General features: G+C 40.7%; 1 pseudogene; it reads right to left on the bottom strand.

The window, feature by feature from the left end:
* Window positions 1-226: 226 nt before the first annotated feature.
* LOC103196466 lies at window positions 227-6,079 on the bottom strand (annotated as a pseudogene).
* Window positions 6,080-7,107: the final 1,028 nt, after the last annotated feature.

Below are 7,107 nucleotides of genomic sequence, written 5' to 3'. Positions count from 1 at the left end.
GAGTGAGCGGCCCACCGCTCAGCCTGGAGATCTCAGATTCATCTTTTATTGGAAACAATAACCAATATACTGCATGCCAGCTTGAATCTCTCGGCTCCCCTGTGCTTGCAGAAGCCAAGGCGGCCGCAACCCCCATCTCCTCCAGAGACGGACTTTTCGGCTTGGACTTGTTGGCTTCTATATGCTTGTGAGCCATTTACCTAAGATAAATCTCTCTCTCTCTCAATCTCTCTCTCTCTCTCTCTCTCTATATATATATACTTTGCTGGTTTTTTGTGTTTCTCTAGAGAATCCAATCTAACACACATTGCATCTTTCTTTACAGGTTGATCCCTCCTGATCATATGTCCAATCCATGCAATTTCTACTTTGATCCATGGGTTTTAACTGGCTATTTACATAAATAGATCACCAGTCTTTTCTTCCTACTCTTACTCTGGAGGCTTCACTAAAACCTGTCCACCAGGGGTGATCCTGCTGGTATATTGTGTTAGACTGGTTGTCTGGAGAAGCAAAACCAGTAAAGCTTATACATATGGAGAGAGAGAAAGAGAAATTTATCTTAGGAAAATGGCTTACACACTTATAAAAGCTGGCAAGTCCCAAGTTCTTGGATCATACGTCAAGCTGGAGGCTTTTCCCGACTCGTGCTCCTGCAGGGGTTGACGAGCTCAAGGTTGACAGGCAGTATACCAGTTGTTGACTCCAATAAATGATGATTCCAAGATCTCCAGGCCGAATGGTGGATTGTTCACTCATGGACCAGTTGTAGGAAACACAATAGATTCCTGATCCACAGAAGAGTGTCTCATTTCCCAGGATATCCATGAATGTACTGGAAGCAGTCCACACCCCTAGGGAAACTTCCTTTCAATGGATTGGCTGCTCAAAACAAATACATTTGATCCCATCATGGGAACAACCCACACCACAATTGCTTAAACCACACAGAATTGTGGTCCAGCCAAGTTGACACACAGGTCCAACTATCACATATGTGAAATACTGTTAACATAGCTTCAAACATCATAGCAATATGCAGTACAACACAGGTAATTCTCAAGTACAAGGTCTTAAAAGTCCATTTCCTTTTGTTTTTTTTTTTTTATGAGGAGAAAACTGATGGCATGTTAGAGTGTCTGGGTGGTGCAAATCGTTAACATGCTGGGCTGCTAATTGAAAACTGGAAGTTCTAATGCACCCAGAGGTGCCTTGGAAAAAGTCCTGGCAATCCACTTCAGAAAAATCAGCCATCAAAACCTTATGGAGCACAGTTCAACTCTAACACTTCTGGGGTTGCCATGAGTTGGAATCGACTTTATGAGAACTGGCGTGTGTGTTTTAGCAAATTAATGTCATGTACCACATTAACCCCTAACGTTATTGAAAATCTTAAAGTATTTCTCAACTTTACTGTGTTTAACCCACTTTTGTTTTCTTAATTAGTTCATTTTCTAAACTATTTTCTTCTCATTTCTGTTTCTTCAATACAGAAGGGAGAATAAATGTGTCTACAGGTTTAGTACAAATAGTCTTTTAAAACACAATAGTGTTTCAGGGCTCTTAATAAAGTTTTCCATTAATATATAAGACAGTGTTTCACTACTATTCATAAGGTTTTCAGGAGCCAATTTTTTCAGAAGTAGAAAAAAATCCTTCTTCCCAATCTGTCTCAGTTTGGAAGCTCTGCTGAAATGTATCCACTATGGGTGACCTTGCTGGTACTTGAAATATTTATGGCATAGCTTCCAGCCTCACAGCAATATGCAAGCCACCACAGTATGACAAACTGACAGACTTGAAGCACTTTGATGAAGATCAAAGACAGTCTTCAGGATGGATTGCACCTCAGCATGAATAAAACAAAAATCCTCACAACTGGACCAATAAGCAACATTACAATAAATGGAGAAAAGATTGAAGTTGTCAAAAATTTCATTTACTTGGATCCACAATCAACACCCATGGAAGCAGCAATCAAGAAATCAGATGTCTTATTGCACTGGGCAAATGTGCTGCAAAAGACCTCTTTTCAAAGTGTTAAAGAGCAAAGATGTCACTTTGAAGAGCAAGGTACACCTGACCCAAGCCTTGGTATTTGTGTTTGTCTCATAGGCATGTGAATACTGGACAATGAATAAGGAAGAAGAATGAATGCTTTTGGATTGAATTGTGGTGTTGGCGAAGAATACTGAAAATACCACAGCCTGCCAGAAGAATGAACAAATCTGTCCTGGAAGAAGGGCAGTCAGAAAGCTCCTTAGATATAAGAATAGCCAGAGTTCATCTCACCTACTTTGGTCATGGTGTCAGAAGGGACCATTCCCTAGAGAAAGATATTGTACTTGGTAGAGGGTCAGCCAAGAAAGGGAAGATCCTCAATGAGATGGATTGACACAGTTGCTGCAACGATGGGTTCAAGCATAGCAAGAACTGTGAGGACGGTGCAGGATGTGGCAGTGTTTTGTTCTGTTGTATATGAGGATGCTGTGAGTTGAAGCTGACTCTCCAACACCTAACAATGCAATGACAAGTGCAGTAAAAATAGCACACATCTTATTCAAAACTGAGAGAATGAAGAACCGACTGAAGAGAGAAGGAAAATGTTCTGTATTCAAGGTGCTTTTATTTAATAAGTAAACAAAGTTCTTACCTGTGCTTTTTTAATCTGCACAATTTTTATTTGCTTTTCTCAATGTCATGGAAGAAATTTGATTTTATTTGGAAACTAAGTGGAGATAGTTTAACAAAGAAATTCTTACAGAGATTTTAACTGTTTCTACCAGTTACACTAAATACACTAAAAACCATGTTTATATGAATTCATAGTAATATTTCCAATCCTGATTCTTGTTCTATGACTTCCTTAAAGGCAGGACTGTGTATTGTTTAAGTACTGACTGTCTTCACACTCATGGAAAATATAATACAGAGAAGAAGAAAGTATCTTTGGTCCTTTTTTATTTATTTGTAATTTGTTCTTAAAATTTCTTGTATTTCATGTTTTGAGATTAAAATTTTTTTTTTCAAGGACTGTTTTAAAATTTTAAACTATAAAACAGATTTCATACATTCTGCGATAAACAAAAACAAACAATAAGGCAGGACTCTACATAAGCAAACTGAGAACAACTGTTTTTCAGAAAATGTGATAAAACGCTTTACAATCATAAGCCATACAGTTTTAAAAATAAAACTGTTGAAAACTCAGAAACCATCAAGCGGCACATACACATACAGACGCCCTTGAAGAGGGAACAAAATGTGATTCTGCCAATTTGTACTGTTCTCACATATGTGAAAACCTAATTTGCCTTAGAGCATAGATCTATTCCATATCCTAAAATTCACACAGGTTGGTTGGTTTGTTTCTCAAGAACCATATGGTAGAGGCACCAATGACAATACAATTTCATTCAAAGATTCTTGTAACAAAGCATTGTCTCTTATAAATATATGACTTAAGAGGCAAAAAAGGAGTCCTAGATGAGAGTTTTCTTTCAGGAGCAGGTTTTGAGCCTGCTCCACTGAATTAGCTTCAGAGCTGTGCTCTGTAAATGTCATGAACAGGGGAGACAACAGCTCCCTTTTCTTCATCTTCATCTGAATCCTCATTGAGCATCTTGACAGCCTTGGTGAGTACTGCATTACTTTCTACTGGGCTCTTGCCTTCTACAGTTAGCTCTGGAGCCCCGCCGGTAATGGTCCTTACAGCTTCCTCTACAGTTTGGTATTTTGCATCTTTGGAAAATTTCCATCAGTTCATCCACTTATACAAAAGGACCCTAGAAACAGATAGGAGGAGGGAGAAGTTTCATTAAAACTACTGCTGCAGGTGGCACTGGGAACACTCCACCAGGGACTGGGTGTAAGCCTGGAGGTGCTAAATGTCATGGCTGAAATGGAATCATCTGCTGAGTGTCTGGTTTAGGCTATTCTGGTTTTCTATCCACTTCGTCTTTCAGAACAGGCACTACAGAAGAAGCTACAAGTGGGTCTGGAATTATAGCTGCTAGTTTAGCACGGGAAACATCCTTATAACCCAGTGCTTTGAGTTCACTTGCAGAGCAAGGATATAAATCCATGAACTTGTGTCTACCTATCAGTAAAGCCGTTTCTTTGCCTTCATATTCTTCTTTGTAAGCTGTAAACCATCTTTTCTCCACCTTGAGAATACTAGCTGTTGTTGTTATTGTGTGCCATCTCTAGATCACCAATATTACTTTCAAAAGCTAGAAATCGGGCCCAGATTTCTCAAGACTTCTCAGGAGGAAGGCTTCCAGATGTCAAAACTTGTTCAAACAAAACTCAGGTATTATTGTCCTTATTGAGGTGAGATAGTCCATATAGGCCAGGACATATTCTGGAATGTCTCCATATTTCTTGAGCCCAAGCTCAAAAGTCTTAAAGGTAACAGATTTGTCCTTACTATAGTAATATTCCATGAGTGCTACAGTAACATAGTCATGGTAGCAGGTTCTGGTATCTTCTCTTGTGTTTTTAAATATCAGTCTTCCAGATTTGATACCTTCTGCTCTCAGAAGTACAAATTTCATATATTGGATAATATATACCAAGGCAGGGACAATATCTTCAACTGCCAGAAGTCTGTTATATATACTGTGAAGCTTCTCATACTTCATGTGACTCTCTTCTTAATCTGCATATGCAAAATAAAGCAGCATATTCTTCTTTAATAAAGTGCTTATGGTTCTTTCATATATATCAGCGCTTCATCACTAAACAATTTGGCATTATTCATATCCCCCTTCTCTGCCAGCAGTTTACTTGACTGTTCAAGACACTGTGCAGCTTCATACCAAATATCAGGATGATGGCCCAGAACAAGCAGGCAGTGTTCATATGCAAACATAACTCTTTTTGTTATAAGGGTCTGCTTCTCTGTATAAAGAGGGTTGCTCTTTTTCCACTCTATGTATTTCTTCCACATGTCTACTTGCTGAGCTTCTTGAGGATTATTCTGAGGAGGCACTGAGGGTTCATTGTGGTCCAAACCTTTCATTACCATCTCATATTCCTTTGCTACATGCCTAGCGTTCATGCTGATCTTCACTTTTTGTTTTTGCTAAATGAGTATTGATACCCTCTTCATATTTATTATAGTCTCTCCAGAGTTGTTCAATGTTGATCATTGGATTACCACAACCTCATTGATAAACTCTTTGGACAGCTGTTATTCTCTGATTTTCTGCATAAGATCCAACAGCTTCCATGCCTTTTAAAAAGTTGATGTAATCCACCCAAATCTGATAAAACATAGCTTCCATTCCAATTGTATGTAGGGCAAAGTCATATGCTTGAGCCATTTTTCTTTGTAACTTGGTTTCTCGGACATATGAAAGATAACACTTCCATAAATCCATGTGCAAAATCTTCATAAGGCATCTCTGAAATAGTTTTTCAACCTTGTCATAATTTTTAGCTTTAATTTCTAATTCAATGCAGTTTCCAGAATCTGCCAGAACTGGGCAACAAGGTGTTCATAAGTCTTCCATGCTTCGTCTATAGGTTGATTCTGTGCCTCTTCAACGAGAATGCTCCAAGCGTCAAGGTCACATGGATTCTCTTCTAATTTCTTTTCAGCTTTCTTCACCTTCTCTGGGACATATGCAGCTGCCTGCTCCGTGGCTGCATCTCCTGATATGGGCTCAGCTGATCAGAACGTACTGGCCCCCAATGTGATGCTAAAAAAGAAAAATTAAACTAAAAACCACCCTTGAACCACTAAAGTTACCCCTTGCCCAGCAAAGCCAGACCGCCAACACCAAACTCCACCGCCCACTCAAGATATCAATTTCTTGAATTTTAATTTTGAGTAGATAAGATTTACATGGTTCAAAATTCAAGGAACAAAGGACATAACAATATAGGGAGTATTCCTTCTACTCTTATCTTTTAACTACTCAGTCTCTCTGTGCCCTCCCCCCAGCAATCAAGGTTTCAACTTTCACTTGGTATTTTAGTGGTAGTCTAAGTGGTAGCTTGCCTCCCCTCCCACCTTGTTATTTTTTAAGATGACAGTGAAGGACTTGAAGTTTATAAAGGTATCATTACCCATCATTAATGAACCACAGTCAAGTAAATTTAGACTTATGGCGATCCCATGTGTGTCAGAATAGAACTGTGCTCCATTGGGGTTTCAGTGGCTGATTTTTCATAAGTAGATCACAGGCTTTTCTTCCGCTGCACCTCTGGGTGGACTCCAACCTCCAACCTTTCTTTTAGCATCCCAGTGGGTTAACTACACTATCCAGAGACTACAAAGGCATCTTACTACTTTGAAGCAGAACTAGGAGCAGAATCTAGGTCTCCTGACATCCTAGTTTACTGGTCTTTGCCGTATTTGAACAAAGCCACATTGCCTCTTTAAAGAGGCGAGTTGGTAACCGGGTTACTCAGGGTAAATGGTAATACAGGTAATTTAGGTTTCAAAGTAGCTTGGTTTAAGACTTGGACACACAGGAGGGGAAAGGCTTATCAGAGGGACTGATAGACGAGATATTTTGGTTCTTCAAAAGAGGCAAAGATTTTAAAAGGGGTTGAATCACACTGTTTGGCGTTGCGGAGCCCAAGGATGGCGCGTTGTCAGGCCCAGAGTGCTGACGTCAGCTCTGCTCTGAGCCAAGTTCTCGGAGGGACTTGCGTTCCGACCTTGGCCACTGGTGCCTCTAACAACGCGACTCAAACTCAGAGGCCTTAGAGTTGGTCCCAACCACCTCTGATCTCCGCCTAGACACGGTTCAGAGGGGATGAAGCCTCGCCGTCTTCCATTTGGGGGATCAGATGAGTGTAGAGCAGGGAAGAGACGCCTAAGCGGCGGAGTCGGCCTCTTGTCAGATTTCGAGTAACTTCTATAAGTCGGAGTGGACCTCTCTGGCTGTGGCCGTTCAACCCGTACCTTTCTTACCCCACCACTTCCAATTAGAGGGCCACACGGTAGGCAGCAGATGCCCACAGCCAGTCCCTTTAGGCAGCCTGCCTCCACCCCCGCCAAGAGCGTCTTCTCTGCCTCGCCCTAGCTCCCTAGAAGCTCGCCCCGCCCTGCCTTTCTCTTCTAGGGAAGACCGATCACGCGGCTAAGAACGC

Source organism: Orycteropus afer, unplaced genomic scaffold, assembly GCF_000298275.1.
Source record: "Orycteropus afer afer isolate SDZICR_OR568_19922 unplaced genomic scaffold, OryAfe1.0 scaffold00066, whole genome shotgun sequence".
Lineage (NCBI taxonomy): Eukaryota > Metazoa > Chordata > Mammalia > Tubulidentata > Orycteropodidae > Orycteropus > Orycteropus afer.
This window is presented reverse-complemented; position numbering and strand designations above follow the sequence as displayed.